Raw genomic sequence first — 23,776 nt, forward strand, 5'->3', positions numbered from 1 at the left:
CTCTCTCCTCACCATCTGTCTCTCTGCTATCTCTTCTCTCCTCACCATCTGTCTCTCTGTTATCTCCTCTCTCCTCAGCCGTCTGTCTCTCTGCTATCTCTTCTCTCCTCACCATCTGTCTCTCTGTTATCTCCTCTCTCCTCAGCCGTCTGTCTCTCTGCTATCTCCTCTCTCCTCAGCCATCTGTCTCTCTGCTATCTCCTCTCTCCTCAGCCGTCTGTCTCTCTGCTATCTCTTCTCTCCTCACCATCTGTCTCTCTGTTATCTCCTCTCTCCACAGCCGTCTGTCTCTCTGTTATCTCCTCTCTCCTCAGCCGTCTGTCTCTCTGCTATCTCCTCTCTCCTCACCATCTGTTTCTCTGTTATCTCCTCTCTCCTCACCATCTGTTTCTCTGTTATCTCCTCTCTCCTCAGCCGTCTGTCTCTCTGCTATCTCCTCTCTCCTCAGCCGTCTGTCTCTCTGTTATCTCCTTTCTCCTCACCATCTGTCTCTCTGCTATCTCTTCTCTCCTCACCATCTGTCTCTGTTATCTCCTCTCTCCTCAGTCGTCTGTCTCTCTGCTATCTCCTCTCTCCTCAGCCGTCTGTCTCTCTGCTATCTCCTCTCTCCTCAGCCGTCTGTCTCTCTGCTATCTCTTCTCTCCTCACCATCTGTCTCTCTGTTATCTCCTCTCTCCTCAGCCATCTGTCTCTCTGTTATCTCCTCTCTCCTCAGCCGTCTGTCTCTCTGTTATCTCCTCTCTCCTCAGCTGTCTGTCTCTCTGTTATCTCCTCTCTCCTCACCATCTGTCTTTCTGTTATCTCCACTTTCCTCTCCTCTCATTCCCTCTCCTTTCCTTGTATCTAAATCTGACACACTCCTTCACCTCTCAATATCACACTGTTTTACATATTATCATATACTACATCAGATGTAAAATAATCACCCCAGGCTGTCCTGGTATGGAACTAGGAGACAATAACGCGGGGTGAGGGAGGGATGGCAGGAGAGCGTTATAATGATGGTGCCTACTAAGAGGACAGAGTGTGCGAAGGATGGCCGGGAGAATGATAGGGAGTGTTGAGGAGACGGTGAACGGATAGAGGAGGCAGTGTGAACTTGAACCAGATACAGCATGAGGTGGCAAACAGGTGAATTTAGCCAAGGGCTGTTGGGCTGTTGTAAGACACCGTGCTGATTGAATGCTGCTGACAGGCGATAATTCCAGATCCTCTGGAATGAATGTAAAAGGAGGTCAGGAGAGGGAGAGGAGGTTGATAGGTGGCTTATGACAGTCCAGAGGTTAGTGACCATTACAGCTCATTTTGCAGTGTGAAAGATTTAGCTAAAGACAAGGGACCATCAGTAGTTTTTTCAGTTTTCCTTTTGGAAAATATTTCTTGCAAATCGCACCATTTGAACCATTGCATCATTTTATTGGTTCATCATCAGAGTCAGGTAGAGTAGAATAAATTAGAGTTGAATTAAGTAAAGTATAAAGAGTAGTAAGAAATATAGAAGAATAGTGAAATATACAGTAGAATAACTGAGTAAAACTGTGTTAACTACAATACAATAGATGGTAGCAAAAAGATACCTTTCAAGAGAAGAGTAGAACGGACAACAGTAGAAAAGACTACAGTAGAATAGACTACAGTAGAATAGCTTAGTCTAGAGTAGAATGGAGTTTTGCTACAGTACATCAATGATTATCCACCTACTCTACCTACCATTGAATTTTTTTTGGCCAAAGTACCCATGAAGTACCAACTCATTGACATTTCACCAGTAAGCCTATGATCTCATGAGCCTTTTCAAGTACCCCCCTTGGATACGCCATGTACCCCCAGGGGTCCTAGTACCCCAGATTGGGAACCACTGATCTACTACATCACTCCCGAACATATTTATAGTTGTGATGAAGATGGTCTGCTCAGCTCTGTGCGTGTGTGTGTGTATCTACCACAGGTTACTGAATTATTCACTGAACATGCCAGATAAGAGCCGTGCTCAGACATACATTCTAGCACCCTGCTCTCGCAGCTTTGACTCACCCATACATAATTCGTGTAACATAGGAATTACGCCGCCGATTGAACTCGGCGAGCTTAGACCTGCTCAACAAGATAAACAATCAGATGGGATAAACTAACTTGAAATGGCAACTCCTAGCAGGGTTAGTGTGCATTTAAGAAGACTTTTAAAAAGGTCAGACAAAGTCGTCTGCAGCTTGTCAGACTTCAGTTAAGTGGTAGGAGGTCACCCAGACAACAGCCAAACCGGTCTCAGTTGCATAATTGGATGTCGGATTCAATCTAGCCATCCATTCATCATAGCTGCCTTCTTTCATCCTTCAATCCATCTGTCCATTCACCACACCTATCATCCTACAATTCATCCACCCGTTAATCCTCCCAACCTTCATTTATCTCTATCCATTCATCCTACAGTTTTTTTATCCCTCTATCCAAACTGCGTTCATTGATCACATCACGCACAAAGCCTCTACAGAAGCAAACGTTTCTAGATGTAACCTTGTTCTAATAATATTATTATTACATAAATTATTTAAATTGGCTCTAATCCAGGAGTAATATAATTATAGGTCCAGAACAACCATGTCCTATACTAAAGGGTTGCACATACAGTACAATGGCTATATTTAATTATTGGCTGGTTTACTAGGTACACAAACCTGTTCAAAACTACAGGCAGTGAGTAGTAACACAACTCTGGCTTACTAGAGGTAGCAGGAAGACTGTCATTAAGCCATTCGTGTTCCTGGTTGACTGAAGGGAAGAACTGGCTAAATGAGTGACCTGTGACATCAGGTTTCAGTGCCCCTTGGTTGAATGAAATATATATTAAAAAGCTGCTAGTCAATGAGTGAGATCAAAGAAGAATTAAAAGCTAAAAAACAGGATAATGCAGATAATGGCACAGTACAATAATGGTGCGCAGAACGGCATCTCAGAACGCGTTTGTCTTTACCACGGACCTACTGCAGACAACCACACTGGGTTCCATTACCATCAGCTTAAAGACAAGAGGCACAATTCAAAACACTGCGTCATTTAGGTGTGGAGAAACTTTGACTAGTTTTACAAATCCAGGTTCTGTTTCCTGGAGTGGCCTGTGCCGTTCCAAAGACCTCACAACCCAAAAGAGCATTTTTGGGAAGAGATGAACCAGGCCGGTTAAAGCATGAATGCACAGCCAATCTGCAGCGAGTGAGTGACGCCATGACATCATCATGGAGCCATATCCCTACAGAACGTTTCCGGCACTTCAACAACCATTATCTGAAGAACTGAATCCGTTCTGGAAGCAACAGGGTTGGACCCTCTGCTGGATAGGTTTACAGAATAAACTGACTACTGCTTGTATAAACACAGTGTACTGTGGCTCTCAAAAGTATTCAGACCCTTGGATTTACAGCATGAATAAGTAAGTAATTATGAATTACTGCCACTGATCCAAAAATCTGTCCACAGTGTCAAAGTAAAAATCGTGCAGATCGTGAAGATGGAGGGCAGAAAAGATGCAGTAGCTGGAAGAAAACCTCCTGAAGTCTGCAAGAGACCCTGGACTGAAGATTCGAACACAGCATGCCTTAAAAAAAAAAGGTCAATATCCTGGAGAGGCTCAGTCAAAGCCAAGACCTCAATCCAATTGTGAATATGTAGAAAGAAAATTGCTGTTCACCAAAGGCTCCAATCCAACTGCTGATTATATAGTAATAAAGACTATTCCAACTTCTTGAAAAACTCATACACGTTTGTTAGCCTCATTGATGCTAGAAAATGTCATTGTTCAACGTGAACTTGATGAAAACACAACCAGGACTTACATTTTACATTCACCTTGAAACAAAGGCTACATTAAACAACTGATTTCTAGTCCCTAATCTGGATATGAGCGGTGCTCATATTTTTTTTGCGTGCAGGTTTGCGTGCAAAAGCTGATGGCTGGTCAACTTTTTTGTTCAGAGCAAGCACATACTCACTAATGTTTTTTAATAGGAATGGTTTTAAAGATGGAGTTATCTTATGTATTAAATTAGAAAATACAATTAAAAACCCAATACTGAATTTTTTTAATTCAGTATCATTCCCCCAGGCATCTCACTAGTGTCTATCACAAACCCCTGTCTCCACAATGAATGTCCAATGATAGAGGTGGCAATCAAACAGGTGGAGTGGGCTTCAGTTTATTATGGTCACATGTGCTTTGATCAATAGTGTGCAGCCCTTTCATGACTCCATAAAGCCACAAAATGATGGACTGGCTGAAACACTACTTAATACTTCATTGACTCTACTCAAATCATATGTGCATGTGTGTTTGTTTATCCAGGAATTGTACACATTGAATATTTAACTTTTGTTAGCACTTGACCAATAAACAAACAATCGACCCGTTGACCAAATTGGGTCAGACCTATGACTGACTGTAAAGTTTTACCTAAAAGATAAATCTTCACTTCAAACCAAGACAAACTGTCCCGCCCTTCGCCATCACCACAGAAACCTACTCACATATTCAAACTAAGTGTTTGAGCAAGCAGAGCAGCCTATTCAATTGCCTTTCCTATTTCTAAATTCTTGTTCATTCTGTCCGGGGTGTATTAGACTGACAGTCTGGATATGTTCCTATGTGTCCAGTGTGTTTGGACATTTTCTGAAATAACCGTCTAGACAAACACAGACATGACAATAACATTTAGAGTGCTTCTACACTACAAATCCCAGGTCTCTAACAGATTTACTTCAATCGCGGTCCATGTGTAAATGTAAGCAGAGGGAACCTAAGGTTCTTTGTATGATCCCATGAACAGGTCTGCAGTGGTAGAAGTGGAGTGGGCTTCAGTTTATTATGGTCACATGTGCTTTGATCAATAGTGTGCAGCCTTTTCATGACTCCATAAAGCGTATAGAGTCATGAACCAATATTCACATTGCAATTTGTTTTGAAATGCTTTCTGAAATGCTTCCTTTACTGATTAGGCTTCTGTATATTATAATAGGTTCATTCTCAGGTTTTGATATTACTTGCATGCTTTTTGAAGAATGTTGCAAACCTCACCAGTTTTAGACCACAACATTTGCTAAATAATACTGGAACTACATGTGCAGTTTAGCTTTATATTCAAACTACTGGGAAGTACCATTAATACTAAATCATGTAAAGGGGAAAATATTCATCATTATTTTTAATACCTGATACTTTATACACCCGATTCAGTAAGTATCCTCCATTCAACAGTATGCTGGGAAACATAAGCGTGATTAAATGCAGCTTTTTTGGCTACTTTTTAGGCTGCTTTTATTCAGCATCTCAGCACACATACTCCCTGGTCCACAGACTTCACCATGCTTGAGGGCTAACATTTCTTTCCCTTTACCACACGCAGTAGGGGTCTGTCATTGTCTGCTGAAGTTTCAGAGCGAGCTTGTGTTTCTCGGTAAACCTACCATCCACCCAGTCTCAGCCACAAGGGGGTTGAGAAGGACGGAGAAGAGGGGAGAGGAGGAGAAGACGGTAAGCAGGTTCTGTGAATGGGGAAGGTGGAAACACTTTCATGCAGTCTGCTTCCCTCAAACACCTCTCGTTTCCCCGCACTCTCTTTCCCGTTATCACCCTCTTCCCTTCTTTGCCTCTCAACCCTCCTTCCCTCTCTCTCCATTCTCCCCTCCCTCTCTCTCCATTCTCCCCTCCCTCTCTCTCCATTCTCCCCTCCCTCTCTCTCCATTCTCCCCTCCCTCTCTCTCCATTCTCCCCTCCCTCTCTCTCTATTCTCCCCTCCCTCTCTCTCCATTCTCCCCTCCCTCTCTCTCCATTCTCCCCTCCCTCTCTCTCCATTCTCCCCTCCCTCTCTCTCCATTCTCCCCTCCCTCTCTCTCCATTCTCCTCTCCCTCTCTCTCTAAGGGTGTCTCCAGTGTTGTGTGGATGTGTTGGGGCCTTCTGTCTCTGCCCTAATTGCTATGTTATCAGCACCTCTCCTGCACAGAGAGTTAGCAAGAGCCTTTCAGTTAAACGGACATGGCAATTACCTCTCCTTGCACGCACGCGTGCGCTGACACAAACACTAGCCCTGCAGGAGATACTTGTTCAGGATGCTGGCGCGGGTCCATAGACACCAGTCTCCCCTTCAATCTCTCTGTCATGGTTTCTCATCCCTCTCCCCCACCCCCTCCATCGATGTCCCAGGTCTAGCCTCTACACTTGAGTGTATTCCTCTCTCTCTCCGCCTGTCGGTCTGTCTGCCTGTCCCCTGAGGTTAGCGGAAGTGTCCCCGTCGCCCCGGACCGCAGGTGCGCCGTCATTCGACCACAAACACGGCCAATCATTACTCAAGCAGAAGAATCAGGAACATGTAGAATGGGAAAGCAATAAAACAATGGCCAAGCGCGGCTGGAAGGCAAATGTGATTGAAATCTGACAAGGGACACGTTTTGGGCATCTGAGGAAGCGATAGACCTCTGTTTGAGACAGAAGCCCTCACAGCTCTATACGTCGATCAGCATCTGCTACTCGTTTGGCAAACGCCTCGGATCACTGGCTAAAGTTAGCTGGAGTTAGTTCACCTTATTAAGGAATCGTCACAAACAGAAAAACAGCTCTGGGCTTTTTTGAGTCTTCCAAAAGTTCTCACTTTTTAAGAAGCAAACCCTAAGAACATGTATTGTATGTATCTAACGGAGGGTGGTGTCACAACATTGCAAGACCAGCTCCCACTCATCGCTAAATGAATTGGCTAAATTGGATTTTCCCACACACACAGAAACACACATCTCCCTCTCTATATTAGGCAGAATTTGCTTCAGGTCTTACAACCACCCTAATGTCTGTTTCAAGCTATGTCTAATTGGCTATATCTAACTTATGTACAACCAGGCCTGTAGTTTGAACACAGAAACACACGCACACAGTTAATTCCACAGTTCTCCGACTTTAATGTTCTATCCTTACATAGGAAGCGATTACATTTTATCTTTCTCTGGAGTCTTCAGGCAGGGTGTATCGTCTCGAGTCTCACTGGAACTAGGACAGACCGGAGTGGCAGACCGGAGTGGGACGTCGAGATGACACGTCACATCCCACCACGCTTACCCTGCCTGACAGCCTCTCTCGGCCAACCCCTCCCCCCCACACACACACACACACACACACTCACACACCCCGGGCTGAGAGACTTCAGACAGGGTTTAGTTGAACTAACAACCCTGAGGGTCCACGGGGTCATCAATGCCAAAATACGGGTTGGTTGTGTACAGCAAAAAGAAGGAGATGTCTGCCACTATGGGGCAAAACATGCACAACTGCCTTATATTGTTGACAACGTACACAACTATATTGCAATACTTTGCTACAACTGTAGGTTAGCTAGCGAACTGTAGCCATACTGGCAATGACGTGACATTACTCAGAACAGCACCGAACAACTTATCATTAACGAGTTAGAGCAAGCTTAAATGGGCCCTTCAGTGTTTGGGCAACTTCATAACCACACAATGTTCTTTCCCAGTGAGGGGTACAATCTCGTGGTGATATCAGTCAAACCCGTGTATATTCATAATAATCTTGATCAAAACCAAATATCTGTCTGAAACAGTGGACTTCAAACTAGAGTTCGGTACAGTTCTCGTTGGGATGATTCACAAGTAATTAATGTAAGTACAGTTTTAGTGTTCTGTTTCCTCTGACAAATCTCCTTATATATGGACTAAAAGAGAACGACATCCCAGAATATATGTGCAGTATATTTTGTAAGTGTAATGTAATATCTCTGACAGCAATTGTAATATTAGCAAAATGTCTTATTCCATAAATTGCTTAAAGTCATTGTTGGAAGTCCTCTATGCACATAACTCTCTCACTCAGGGAGAGCAGGGTCAAGCAAGCTTGAGTGCAGCGTCATCAGGTTGTACTGCTCTCAGCAGAGCCTGTGTTCTGCATTGGTTAATGGGTAACCGCTGTATTAAGGGCTGCTGGTTCCCACCTCATTAAATGGCTGCTGGGAGTAGCTGGCCAGGAAAGGGCTCCACCTCCTTACATGTGGAGGAATTTCTTCCAGCTCCCCCAACATCACTACACAATCCTTTGATGCTTTTCTGTGCATCCAAGTAAAACCCATGTATTTCTGTTTATTTCTTATCAGGCGTAGGCCATTGTTTTCTGTTAGCGTACGACTGTTTATAGACTTAGAAGTAGCCCCTTTTGTTTTTTGGTGGTACATTTGTTTGGGTCCTAATTCAGTATAACCCATTGAGCTGTGCTTTGTATTTTTCTATTGCCTTGATGTGTGAATGAATTATGTTCATTATGGAATATTGATTATTGCTTGTTCTTTGATTTGATTAAAGCACACTTATAAATTCAATTCACCAGGAGTGAATATTGTTATGGAGATTTTGAACTAAGGTACATTTGAGAAATGTCTGTCTTTCTATTGCCCGGTATGTAAGTATTTACTTTAATTGTGACACACGTCTGTATAATATGAGATATGTTGTCTCTGTACCTCCTTTAAGAGTTCTGATCGATGAAATTACCATCCCAATATCTACCTCTCTGTGTCCTTCATTCTGCCAAACCATCTTACTGTGGTCACCTGGTCACCAATATCTGCTCCTGGCCTAACCAGTTACCCGAGTCCCCTTACTCATTGTCAAAGAAGGAAGATAATGTCAGGTGGAGGAAAGGGAATGGAAGAACCACAATGCCACCTGGAGAGCATCATCACCAGACCCCAAGGGGATAGTCCAGGAGGACACTCCATCCAGGGGCAAGACCAAAGGCTAAGTCCATTCCAGTAGGTAAATGAATGCTCCAACGTGAGAAGCACCTCCCTTCACCAAAGGAATTTGTAAAGATATGTCCTTGCTTGGGTAGATCCTCAGGAGGCCTAGCCATTCCAGGTTCTGAATATGGAGCTGAATATCGGCAGTCTGCCACTCTCACCTCCAACCCTCACTCAATCACTCGCTCGCTCACTCTCTTTCTACAGATAACCCTCTTCTGAATACACCACCTCCAGGACTTCTCCCTATCTGTTCTCAAACTGAAAGGAATGATTCAGTCAGTGGAGGGTGATGATGGCAGTGAACTGAAATGTGTCTCCCATGTGGATTGATTCCTAAGAAAGCTACCAGCAGCTTATTCTTATGGATTTGTAGAGTACTGCATCACTCGAGATGTTATCGACAATGGTATGGGGCAGACACGTACCACTCGACACCTATTTTCAGGGTGGTAGATGACATCACAGGCTAAGAGCATTCCTCAGGCCTCAATCCAAGTCTGTGGTGAGTAACAGAGTTCAACATCATCTGGGAACTCTCAGTTCCTTGAGGTCTACAATAATGACCTCAAGGAACTGAGTTAAAGAGCAAACCTCGATTCCAACTTGAAACACCATACTGTAAAAACAGAGAACATTTCCTTAGCTAATGCCCAGAAGCAAATAAATTCACCACAGCCCAACTGAAAGAGTGGATAGTAGCCAATGACAAATGCTGTAAATGTGCCAGCTCGCACTCACCTGATGCTTGTACATTAAAGAAGCCTGACAGCATTTGCAAGGAACTTCACCTCACTCTACACCTCACTGTACTCCAGATGTACTCAAGGTCCTGATGGTCCAGGCACCAGTAGATGACCAGCCAAATCAAACACTTAATGGGTTGCTGAAAGTTGTCAGGGTCATTCTGCAGTGGAGAGCAGAGCTTGGTGTTTGCCATCCTTTACGAATGGCCAGAGGACCATTATCCATTCGATAGCAGACAGGTTAGTTTTTAACAGCTAAATTCAAGACATAGGTCAAAGTCTGAATGACTATTCTACCAAGACCAACCCATGGTTCACTATCAGACATCACCCATTTGGGATCAGTCGAGACATCAAGGCAATGTTCCACCAAGTCTGTTTACTTATATCCTGTGATCCATCTGGAGATACATGCCTTGCAATTTGGCATCACGTGTAGCCCCTGCCATGCTATGTATGCCCTACAGAGACAGACCAGAGAACACCTGGACAGTGACACGGCGGTCTTAGATTCTGCTGAAGAGGCCTTTCATGGGGAGAACTGCCAGTAGAGTTGCAGAGGTGGTCAAACTGGTGCAGATCCACAGGAATCTAGGCTTGGGTTATGTTGGAACTGAAATCCAGGCACACATGGTTACAAGAATGGATCAGAAGCCAAAACTGAGACATGAACCTTACATACAATGTATTGTGTCTTCCTAAGTCAGAATGTTCCACTGGGATACATCCTTCCCCATACAACAAGGGCCAAAGAATTATTCCAGGATTTGTGGCAGACCAAGATGAGTGAATGATCCAGTACATCCAGTTGATCTGAAGGAGTGATGCTCCAACTGGGAGAAAGAGTTGGCCAATCGATTCAAGGTCCACATACCAATATTTTACATGTTTTTGAGGCATCAATGTGGGCTTAAGGAGCAGTGTCCTACCTCAGAGTTTTATTTTAAATGGCCAGATCCAAGCACTGTAATGGCACAAGCATAGATGAAATCCAGGATCTCAACAACATCTGGAATTGGATATACTGTAGGTCGACAGCCTGAATAACCAGGCCGAAGACATCACTCTAGACATATTCCACAATGAACTGTCTCAAAACCAAATGTGGAGTCAAGTCCTCGAGTACCACCACCACTTCACATTTTCATTGTAGCCCCAGCCAAGGATAGCTGATTTAACTTGTGAACTAATTATCAGGCTCTCACTGAGTGGAATTAGATTTGCTTTTCCAGGGCTATAACAAATATGTGTGCTGTTGGGGGTGCTGGAGGGCTGGAGTGGGAACCTCCGGCCTTTATCTCCAATGCCTCTTGTTTCTTCTCATCAAACAGTGATGAATGAATTGAATGGAACACCATCTCCATAGGGCCCTTCCAGACCCCTCTCCATTTTAATCCCCCAAAACTTGATGGCTGAAACCACTCCATCATATAGGACTACGACTGGCTTTACCTCCATCAATGCAGAAATCTCACTGTGACAGGAAGCCAAGCAGAAGGTTTCTTTTAGTATTGCCATGTGGCTCCTTCATATGGCTTGTGGTTTGTAAGAGCCAGAACAAACATTTGGAGGTAAAAACTACATTTAAAATATTGGTAGAGGGAAATATTGTAAAAAGGTCTCCTGTTCAATCACGCGCTTGGGAACGTAGGGAGGGTTCTCCACGGGCTGAGTGCTAGGAGAAAAAGCAGCATGTGGAAAGTGAGAAACAACACCGAGATGGTCGGGTGCTTGGGAGCAAAACCGTTTGAGCAATATAATGTGGTTCATGGTCTGTTTATCCACAGGAGGAGGAGTTGGGAAGAGAGAGCAAGAGAAAGACTGTTGCGAGAGAGAGGGAGTAATGAGAGTTTAACCCCCCCCCCCCCGCCAACATGTAGACACTTAGCTGTCTGTTGACAGTAAATTGTGGTCCCATTTGAGGCTCTGTGACACCCACAGGATGTGGTAGACCTTGTTAAAGCAGTATATTAACCAGACAATATTGGGCTTCAACCCAGAGGTTGAGTAGAGAGGGAAAATAGAAAGAAGGGAATGGAGGGAAAGGCTAATCAGGCCAGGGCTTCCAATTGGATTGAAATCGCCCCAAAATGTATGAACAGGGCATTGCGTTGCAAATGAAACAGTGAAGTATTGATTTTTTCTTTTGGCTCTACATTCCAAAATGTTGGATTTGAGATCAAACCATTATTAAGCGGTTAAAGGAGTAATCCATCCTCAGAAACACAAATCATTAAAGTCCTATCAGTTTGATGAAAGTCTATGTTCTATTAGTGGGTAAAATAACTATTTTCACCATGATATAACGTCTAAGTGGTTGGTCTGTGAAATCAGGAAATCATGTAGTAACCAGGGGGATAACACATTATTACATTACATAATGCTTTCCAATTAGTATGGATGCATCTGCTTGTACTTCAGGAGAAATACTTTTGTGTATAACAAGGACGTCCATACCAGAATCCTTATGTCAGAAAAAAAGTACCCTCCCGCCTGCTACAAACATATTTGATCACTAATACCCCAAACCCAGATAGTGTTGGCCAGTTGTCGCCCCTCGACGGAATCCCTGGACCAATCAGTGAGCAGGATTCAAATCCCAGTGTCGCAACGACGCTGCTAACTGCGAGACAGGAGCTTTTACAGGAAATGCTTCTATCATCACCATATCGACCACGAGAATCAACGAACGTTTGCAATTCTCCGACTGCGATTCTTAAATATTTTTTTACCATCCTCCTTAGTTGAATAAAAAAAAAAAAAAGTTTAGGAATCCCTGGCCAAGACTTCAAATGGTGACTAGAATTGATGATTGAATGGCACCAAGAAACTGGAGGAATGTACACGCATGCACACACACACACACACACACACACACACACAGCCATTTATAATGTCTCTGTTAGATGCAGAAAGAACAGGTCCCTGATGATAATACCGGATTGTTAGGAGCAGTGTAATTGCTTTTCTGGAAGGGAATCGTGACTCCCAGTCCTGAACGTGGTGTGTGTGTGTGTATATGTCTGTGTGCGCCCAGGGTTATAACTGAAGCCATTAGCCATTTGTTTAATGGGTAATCTGTATTACCAACCCCAACGACCCTCAGCAGAGAAGGGGGCGGGGGAGGAAGAAGGAGAGATTGTTAACAAGGAGAGAGAAGCCTTTTGATAGGTCATTAACCTTCATTCCCTCGGGGAGGGGACAAGGTGCAACTCATCGATGATGATTTCCATGAGTGACACCGAAGTGACCAACCAAAAGGGAACAACCTGTGTATGTTCAGGCAGAAGGCCAGACATAATGAGCCTGTTTGGTCGTCCAAGGCGACCATTCAACCTGGTCCGTCTTAATGCATTGAAGCAGCTGTATACTTGGAGTGCAACAGTGTGCATTAGGGAGGCAAAGTCGTGTTTAGGGGTGCAACTAAAAGCTATTTTAAACTTGATTAATCTCTTGACTATTATTGCAATTAATCATGTGATCCAATTTTTCAAAATAAATAGGATTACATGTAAGTGTAGTTATGATTAAAGTGGTTTTCATAATTTTGCACAATGCTTTCTTTAAAAACCTGAGGTAGCAGTATTCAGTTAAAAAGAAAACGTGCAGAAATAAAGGCTGTGACATATTGCATATTGCAGATGTTTAACAAACCAATTTTACTCTTTAGTTTGAAAGGCACTGTTCTAAACTGTTTTGATAAATAATTAATGATAATGCTTTGTAAAATAGTGTCCAACAAAATACTATGCTTTAACATGTTGGAATTCCACAAGAATTGTAGTAAGGAGGAATAAAGAGGGGTTTGTTGGGACTGGGAATCTTATAACAGGCAGGTTTAAAAATAACTGATTGCAGCCTGAGGTACAGAGACAACATCATTTAATAAATTGAGATTGAATAAGGATGCACTTTGCCTAAACTTTCTGACAGTGATGGCATGATCCATCACATTTTTAACATGGGGAATTCTTAGCATTCTTAACTGTAAACCAATGTCACGCAACTTATGACATGATGCCATAAGACTAAATGCAGACACTTGTTTTAGACCAGTTTATGGTGCTGAGCTCTGCATTCTCCTCTGTAGTTCAATGTCTTATGCTGCGTCAAATATAGACACCAATAATTGCTAATGAAATTCATGGGCAACTATTTTCTATTATCGATGATATCGATTTGAACGATTAGTAGTTGCAGCACTTTTTGTGTTTTCTCTTAGCAATTCCGTTTTGCCCCATGGATACAGACACTGGGGTGTTATTGGGGTAGATGTGTCAACACATCTGGGGTGTTATTGGGGTAGATGTGTCAACACATCTGGGGTGTTATTGGGGTAGATGTGTCAACACATCTGGGGTGTTATTGGGGTAGATGTGTCAACACATCTGGGGTGTTATTGGGGTAGATGTATCAACACATCTGGGGTGTTATTGGGGTAGATGTATCAACACATCTGGGGTGTTATTGGGGTAGATGTGTCACCACATCTGGGGTGTTATTGGGGTAGATGTGTCAACACATCTGGGGTGTTATTGGGGTAGATGTATCAACACAGCTGGGGTGTTATTGGGGTAGATGTGTCACCACATCTGGGGTGTTATTGGGGTAGATGTGTCACCACATCTGGGGTGTTATTGGGGTAGATGTGTCACCACATCTGGGGTGTTATTGGGGTAGATGTGTCAACACATCTGGGGTGTTATTGGGGTAGATGTGTCAACATATCTGAGGTGTTAGTGGCTACTTTCGTCAAGCACTGGCAACAAACAACTTGTTGTAATCCACTGGAAAACCAATATTTAGCAGGACCGGAGGATTCTCCAATGGGGTTGATCAATAACCTAATTCCCCATTGTAGAACTACCTTTTCATTCTCGAGTTTGGCTCACAAAGCAGCAGCTAAAAAAGACGTCAACAATTATTATAATTTTGATGAGGCCATGCGCCAAGCCCCTCGGTTAATCCAAGAGGAAGATTAAAATTCTTGTCTTGCTATTATTAGACTTTACTCCTGCATCATTCAGACGCACATTCACCTAGTCCAGATGTTTTCTTTGGAAGATTATGTAGACAGGATATAGAGAAAGACTGGAATAGAGTGAAAGAAGGTCATGATAAATTAGCTGTGTTATAAATGGGCAATTCCAATGCTAGTCCAGTAACCAAATTATAATTCTGCATATTAATGTGGGCACATTCACACATCGTCAGCAAGAGGTGGGAAGGCACTGATTGCCTCGTGCATGAGGATGTGTGCGTGCGTGTGTGTTTTGTGTGTTCTTGTTTGAGTTTGAGTGTGTGTTTACCTGCTTAAGGCTGCGGACTTCAATTAGTTCAGTAACTAATGCACAAGTGTTGAATGTGAGGGAAGAGATCCCTGTATAAAATAAACTCTAATTAGTATAACTCTTTCAACAAATGTTCCCATTAACATTTTAGTCATTTAGCTCTTTATGTTAGTACCTTTGCTTTAAGATGTCCCAGTGGGACCACCGTGTTACAGTCGTAGGAAGTCAGTGCTGGTAGAGAGAAACAAGCACGTGTTGTTCTTCGTGCTCTGGGAAGGGAACACCAGTTCTCAACCATGATGGAGAAGCCTAGGAGCAGACAGGCCTACCCTGGGAGTTTCAATGTCTCACTAAACCCTCTCTCCAACTTATTAAAGAAGAGATATTGGATACGCGCCTGTGCATTCCCTAATTCTACAGAGGAGGAGACAGGGAGGAAGGAGGTGGAGAGCGGGTGCAAACTCAGACCCAGAACAAAACCACTAAACAGAGTGAAGCCTCATTGATTCAGAATAAATGAGTGAAACAGCAAGGTGGGGATGAGAGTGAATTGGAAGAGACAGTCCGATCGGAGCATTGAGAACCACTCCCTCATCTCCGACAATTATCCCAGTCCCAACAAATCTAATGCCTAACCACGAGACTGCACTGCTCAAAACAGACATCAGTTCAATTAATGGCTGCACGATCACACACACATTTGGACATTGGACACACACACACACACTTGGCCACAACGCACTTTCCTCTCTAGTCTTTTAGATCCATGTTGATTTATAGTGAATTGAACTCTCCTCTTTTACCACTTCATCAATGTCACAGAGGACCAGGGGACTTGTTTAAATGTTTATCACACATCCGCACACAAACCCTCTCTCTCTCTCTCTCTCTCTCTTTCTCTCTTTCTTTCACTCTTCCTCTCTCTCATATCTACCATTCTCTCCCTGTCTTTTCTTTTTCTGGCTCTCTATTTCTCACTTCCTCTTAATCCCTCTCTCTTAATCTTTCTCCCTCTGTCATTCCCTTTATCTCTCTCTGTCTCAGATCAATTTAATTCGGTCTTTATTGGCATGGAAAGCATTAGCACTTATTGCCAAAGCAAACTTACAGACAAACATTAACTAGATGAGGATGCAGATGCAGTTGGAGACTAATGAGGACAACTCAATGATATGACAGGAAAAACAAGCAAAAACATGATGAACACTTCCTCAATGTCCAAGCCGACCACAGGACTGGAGTGGAAAGGTTTGTCAGGGAACTCTGGGTGTGTGTCCATTTCAGTTAGCAAATTAAAGGCAGTTCTCATTCAGATGTTTTTGTCTCTCCGTCTCTCTGCAAAAATCCCATTCAGAACGTCATAGAAACAATCTTTAAAAAGAATGAACAAAAGGCGCCAATCTACGTGACATACAATATTCAGAGTGCTGTAATGTGTGCTGAAACTATCGCCCGTAATAAAACGTAAACAACTATAATAAACGCTATTCAGTGACTTCAGCATAAGAGCTGTTGCATATATATAATAGTTAAAAACTATTGTCGACTGAATTGTTTGTTTACTGCTGTTAAACTTAAGGCATGAGCTATTCTTATAAAAACACTTAATTTACTCCAGTCTGGAACTTTTATAAATAATAATAAGGGGATCAGGGACTTTATCGGGGACAGGGCCAGTCAGGGCACCATCTAATGTACGCATGCATAAATCAGCAGGCGCATTTTGACCTGACTGCCTGACTGGCAGTCAAAACAAAGTTTATGTTATTTTCCAGATCAGATCATTTAGTTTTACTTGCAATATGTACAAATGTCCATACAACATAGGGTTTATTTAGGCAATAAATTGAAGAACCAAAAGAATCGGACCAAGAATTGATCCTTGTGAGACACCATAAGCTTTGCACAGGAAACCTGATTTAATTTCATCAGTACGTACACAGTGGTTTGTCAACTAAATCATTTTTAACCAGCTACAGGCTGAGGTGGTTCAGGGTAACAACAACACAAAATAACAAATAGAAAGAGCTTTGAAAATATATGGTCACAAACTGCTTCTACCAGAATAGGGAACATTTGCTTAAAACATGCTATCAACAAACAGAAAGGCAGAAAAAAACAGTAGCAAAATGGAGTTGGAGTGAAATCGAGGCAGTGCAAAAATAATTTATGGTTAACTTACTGTAGCATAACTTGCTGTAGCTAATTCTGTAGGCTACGAATTGTGTTTATGTTGTTATTTAAAGAACTTAACTGGATGAGGACGCAGATGGATAACAATGGGGAAATGGTAATACTAAATGACAATTAGCAAGATAGTACAGTAAAGACATGAATGAATGCAGGTCTTTTTTTTAACACGTCACCAATGTCAGAAAGAATCAGGGGACTGGTGTGAAAAGGTTTATCAGACATTCCCTCTCCTTCCTCTCTCGCTGTATCTCTCATTCTCCATCTTTCTCTGTCTCAACATCTCAATACAGTTTGAGAGGAATGCATTAGCATGGGACATCAATGTAAGAGAGAACCAAGAAAAATCAACAAAAAAGATATATTTATTATAGAATCTATATCATAATACGTGGAAAAAATATAACTTTCTGTTTTCTCTTTTAGCTTGTGGGAAAATGTGACATATATTAATGCAAACCCTATAAGATCAGTCCTAATTCATTTGTTTTTACATTTTATTTGTAGAATTCCAATTATACTATGCACCGTACATTACTGCACTACACTGTAATTAAACTGCTCATCGCCCTCTGTTTATGTATCCTTTACTGACCCTGTAAATGTACAGTATACATCAACTGTAAACGCTTTTCAATTTAAATTACTTTGTTGGCATGATGTAACAATGTACATATTAAAGCACTGTGTATTGTCTCTGTTGTCTAAAAGTAACAGCATCATTACAATAAGTAGAATTCTAAGTGAATGTACTAGGCTAATAAATACAGTAGATGAATACATTCTCAGTCTAATTAACCTGGGCCAGCTGATTAAAAAGGTTCTTTACTTTCAGTTTCTCCACAGCGATTAGATAGTCTGACCATGTGAGTGCTCTGTTAGTCTCATTCCAGTGTCAATTAGCATTGCATCTTGATCTGACCTTCAACCTCACTCTGCCAATAGTTGATGTTTGCATTCTTATTCACTTCCAGCAGTCAAAAGGGGACAGATTATTTGTGTAAAAGTCAATCTTGTGATTAGGCTAGGTTTTTCAGTGTCCAACAGAAGTCTTCTAGGCCATTCTCTTTTTCAGTTTCTCTCCAAGTGAAACCAGATACGGTCCATCTCAATCCCTGCTCCTCCCGTGGTTCCTCCTCCTACTCTCTGCTCCCTCTGCCCATCTGGTTCTCAGTCCCTCCCTCCTTCACTATGCATCCCTCCCTCCAGTCCATTTCATAGCATTTCCATGCCATCTGAGAGGACATTATCCATCAGCTCAGTGTGTGTGTGTGTGTGTATGGGGGGGTTTGTGTGTGTGATACACATTTACGTGTACTTGTAGGGACCAAATGTCCCCACAAAGAAAAAAAATGAAAAATCGGTCTCCACACTGATCTTTGGCCGGTCCCTACAAGGGAAAATGTGATTTCCGGCTCAGGGGTTATGTTTAGGAAAAACAAACAATAGGGCATGGCATTAGAATTGGGGTTACCTTCCGGTTTAGGCATTGCCAATTAGGTTTAGGATTAGGAGTCAATGCTAGGTTAACCCCTAATCCTAAACCTGTGTGTGTTTGAGGCCCAAACAGACCAGATCCCCAGGCTAAACACAGCACAGATGAGACCTTCGCTGGAAGAGATGACAGGAAGGGAGATATAGAGGTTAGAGATGCTATAAAAAAACAAAAACACATCCGCACACACAAATACAGATGTCGCGAATCCACACACAGAGACTGCACAGTGTCTGTTGGATGACTGATGCCAGACAGATGGAGAGTGAATCAGCACTGTAAAAAAAATCTTGGCCTAAAAACAAATCAATATGGGTGGTTTGTTAACCCATCAGTGGTGAAAGAGTGGACAGAACACATTCTGGGTTATTCTGACCCAACCAATTGGGTGTGTGAATTACATGTTAGGTTTTTTAACCATCACTTGTTTTTAGGATGTTTTAACCATCAGTTGTTTTTTAGCATCAGTAAAGTGGACATAGCAGCTGGGCCTTTAAAATGTAACCCTATAAATCAGTAGTTTTAAAATCTGGACCTCGAAGCCAGGTCCTCACATTGCAACCTTCTAATCAGGCACTTATTTTAACCTTGGACACCAGGTGGGAGTAATTAATGGTGAGGTGAAAACCAGAAGGCTGGGGACCTCATAGGGTGAGATTTGAATACCCCTGCTAGAGATGTTTTAGGGTCTGTGGCCTGCCTATTAGGAGCATGGACATCAGGTTAAACCGATTGGTACCTGTGAGAAAACATTACATTCCAGTTCATCCTGTTAAACATATACGCTGCACATTTGATATATTTGGTGAATATTGTCACCAGTAGGCTTCATTGCTGACATTCACTTGTGTAGACCTTGTCTCAGTGTCCAACATTGTTACAGTCATGTGAAACGGATGTACACCCATGGAAAGCTGTCTTTTCTTCATAATTGGGGACATCGATATCTCAGCTTAAAAGGTAACCCAATTTCACAGATCACACAAAGTACTTAACTTTGAAATTATTTACGCAACTAAATTAAACAGAAATGCAATTCCCTTACACTGAAAAACTTACAACCTTACCTTTAATATCACATAAAATGTCTAAGATTAGAAACAACTGCACGAAAAATGATGCCATTTTTTAGAAAGAGTTCCAGCTTCCATAAAGATTAGAAACTTGTTCTGGTAAGCTCTTAAACCTGTGGGTGTATGGTAACACACCATGTCAAGATCAAAAGACCTATCTGAGGCCCTCAGAAGGAATACAATTGATGCCCATGAGTCTGGGAGGGGTTACAAACCATTTCCAAGCAATTTGAAGTACATAATTCAACTGTCCGACAAATCATCTACAAATGGAGAAATTTCCAGACCACTGGTAATCTACAAAGGACACGTTGTCCCACCAAATTCAGCCTGAGAGTTCATCTGAATGATACTCATAAGAGTCTCTGAGAACCCCAGGGTGACATCAAGGAATTGATTAGACAGTCAATGCCAAAGTGCATGAGTCAACTGTCAGAAAGAAACTTTGCACACTTGGCCTACATGGGGGGTCATGAAGGAGGAAAGCTCTACACTCAGAAAAGTCCAAATATGTAAAAAAAATTAAATAAGACAACGTTCCAGTTTTAACATACTTTTTCACAAGACTCAATGTGAACAGTTGAACCGGAATTACATTTAAACAAATGGCCAAATTGGCAAAAAAATTATAATAATCCAAAGTCACACCCGTTCTAAGCCACACCTCCAGTCTTCAGATCAAACCCACTTGGCCATCTGTCTCTCAGTAGCCCAACATCAATAATCCAGCACACAGCGTTAAGCACTATGTGTGAGGCTATGACATCTGAAACTGGCATTGGGTCACCATTACCATCCTGATACACACTAGAGAGAACACTGCAACACACAGTCACACACGCCGTCACTGTTTCATGTGTCACACTTTCACTCCCAAATGGCCAGCGGGGCCTCCTGCTGTCAATGTCTACCAAAGAAAGGGAAAGAACAAATAAAGTGTTTGCCTTAGCAGAGCACCTCACACCCCTTATGAAGTGTTTGCCTTAGCAGAGCAAACAACTCACAACCCTTTTGGCTATGCTCACACACACACAGACAACCACACACACCTTTTGCCCCCCCCCCCCCCCCCCACACACACACATACTCCTGTTGTGTAAATGACAGGATTAGTGGGTTTTAAATGGTTGAGTGAGCAGATGACTGTACGATGTGATCAGCCATGTGAAGAGCATGCTCAAGCAGACTAGTGCCATTATTTTACATAAATCCTGTACAGCCGAATGTATAAGATTTGTTATATTACATTGTGTGAAGGGTACAGGGTGGCCACTAGGGGCAGTGGTGAACGTTGTTTTGGTTAAGTAGATGTAGAAACATCCACGACCTTCACACCAACGGTTGCAAGATGGAATCCAGCGAGAATAATTTTTCTTATGTACTCATAACCCAAAAGCTTAATACCAGTACTCTGATACTTAACCTTAACACCAGTACTCTGATACCTAACCTTAACACCAGTACTCTGATTCATAACCTTAACTCCAGTACTCTGATACCTAACCTTAACTCCAGTACTTAACAAATCACTTACTTAAAAAATCACGCTAGATTTCATTAGTAACATGTTTGTTTTCTAAGCTGTTAGAAAAAAGTAAGCTATTATTTGTTTTAATAGCTTTCATAACATATGATGAATTTTTTCTAATTAATTACATTCATATACACACACACACACACACATACATATATATATATATATACAGTATCTCACAAAAGTGAGTACACCCCTCACATTTTTGTAAATATTTGATTATATCTTTTCATGTGACAACACTGAAGAAATTACACTTTGCTACAATGTAAAGTAGTGAGTGTACAGCTTGTATAACAGTGTAAATTTGCTGTCCCCTCAAAATAACACAACTCACCGCCATTAATGTCTAAACCGCTGGCAACAAAAGTGAGTACACCCCTATGTGAAAATTTCCAAATTGGACCCAAAGTATCAATATTTTGTGTGGCCACCATCATTTTCACCATCATTGGCAATCTTCTTATGCCATCTTTATGGCATCTTTATGTAGGCATCTTAGGCCATCTTTATGTAGAAAAACAATGCTTTTTTTCAGATCCTCAGAGAGTTCTTTGCCATGACGTGCCATATTGAACCTCCAGTGACCAGTATGAGGGAGTGTGAGCAAAGTGTCATTTCTTCAGTGTTGTCACATGAAAAGATATAATCAAATATTTACAGAAATGTGAGAGGTGTATTCACTTTTGTGAGATACTGTGTATATATATATATATATATATATATATATATATATATATATATATATATATGTGTGTATGTATGGAATTAATTTGCATATACATATATAAGTTTTACTAGCAAATTGTAAGGGTCACACCTTTCCGCAATGTTCTGGATGCCTAAAATCTTGAATGTTCACACAGTACCGTTCAATTCAGAGGGTGACCAGTAGCCGTTTATTACACCTGATAACTACTGAATGGCCAATTGACTCCAGTTCAAATCAACCACCTCCAGTCAGAATGCAGGAAATGATTTGTGTGTACTGTTGTACAATCCACCATCAGTTGAATAAATGTCCACTTCATCTCATGAGTTGACTGAGTCAAAACGGAATTGACTGCAACCCTGGAAGAAACCTGTCATGTAATGTGTGTGCGTGACCTACAGAAATGAAACAATGTTCAGGGGAGGTTGCGTGTGTTTGTGTTCTCCAAGTCTTTCTCCAGAACAGGCGGATGGTGGCCACCCTGGCATTTTCCACACGATCTTGTCTCCCTCTCTTCCCAGCAGGCCTGTTTCTGGAGTGAACACACCCACCCCTTTCCTTGCTGGGCTTACAATGCCAGTGTAGTGTTGTGAAGAGGAGGGGTCTCTAGGACCAGCTGCATACTGTTTCTTTCTTTTTCTCTCTCTCTTTCCTCTCTCTCTCTTTCCTCTCTCTCTCTCCTCTCTCTCTCTCTCTCTCTGAAACAGAACCTTTATAAACAAAGCATGTGCTGCAACATGGCTGGCTACACACAGAGAATGACTAAAGCCCCTGACAATTTCAATGGACAAAATATTGTCACGTTCGTGAAGCATTTGTATTGCTGTCACTCTGAGGAGCGACGTCCTTGGAAAACCTTTCTACTAACATTTAATAAACACTGATCCGGACCTGTACAGCAGGAGGCTCACACCTCTGGACAGTCAGGGACCACACCGAGGCCCATGCAAAAACTGTAACACCATTGCTCAAGTAAACCGGGAATTCATTACACTTAACATATCATCACGCGAGGGCCACACGCTGGTCATCACCGTTGAACCACAACTCACAGACACAGGACCTTTAGATATACCCAAATCCATCTGGAGTAGTCATTGGCGGTTGTCTTGTCACACACACACATAGCCATGACCAAATGGTTGGAGCAATGAACTTGTAATAATGAATCAGGGGTTGTCTCTGACACACGTAGGTGTTTACTTCTGCTGTAAGACACACGGAAGCCATGCCATCAACCAAACGCTCAACTAAGAAGCTGGAGGAAAATCACCCTCATCAGGTGCACATAAACGCATTAAAAATTACCAGTTGGAGCTGGAAAAAAAGAGAAAAAGTATTTCTATATTCAGTAGAGTCTCTGAAACAAATATGTAGTTTGGCTCTAGGACAACCACTGGCTGGTCTACAGTGGTAAAGGATAAGCACAGTAGGCTGGGCGAGAATGGTAAACAAGTAAATAATAGTAAATAATTTAAGAAAACATCTGTTTATTCCACATTTTACGGAAAACTTTGTAAATTGTGTACAATATGCTTTTACGCACAAAACCACTACAGGACCATTCATTGTCATATCAAATACATTTCAATTATTATTTCGGGAAAAGCTACATACTGTAGGTCATCTTACTATCAAAACACAAAATTATCCATGCAAATTTAATCTTAAAACTATTGCAAAATGTTAATTTTAGTGCCTTGGACCTGTAAGTGTTAGTAGGACGATATATCTCAGACTACACTGCTACTTGCATCCATAAAGGTAGACAAACGAGGCTACACCCGGTCCAGTGGGGAGGCAGTCACAGAGCCGTACAATTCACCCACTTATTCATTTAGCTAGGAGGGGCTGTATGTCCTCCCGCCAACATAAAAGCGAAAAGAGAAACTCACACTTTTAGAAATCTTGAGACTAATTCAATGCAGCCATATGGTGTGGATTATAGCGC

At 42.1% G+C, this 23,776-nt stretch overlaps 1 protein-coding gene across 1 annotated transcript in view; it reads right to left on the reverse strand.

Annotated features, from left to right (window-relative positions):
• Window positions 1-23,776, reverse strand: part of samd10b (sterile alpha motif domain containing 10b) — a 56,892-nt gene that overhangs the window by 32,122 nt on the left and 994 nt on the right. The gene's annotated exons all lie outside the window — the stretch shown is intronic.

The sequence above is a fragment of the Esox lucius genome, chromosome 12, assembly GCF_011004845.1.
Source record: "Esox lucius isolate fEsoLuc1 chromosome 12, fEsoLuc1.pri, whole genome shotgun sequence".
NCBI classification, from domain to species: Eukaryota; Metazoa; Chordata; class Actinopteri; order Esociformes; family Esocidae; genus Esox; species Esox lucius.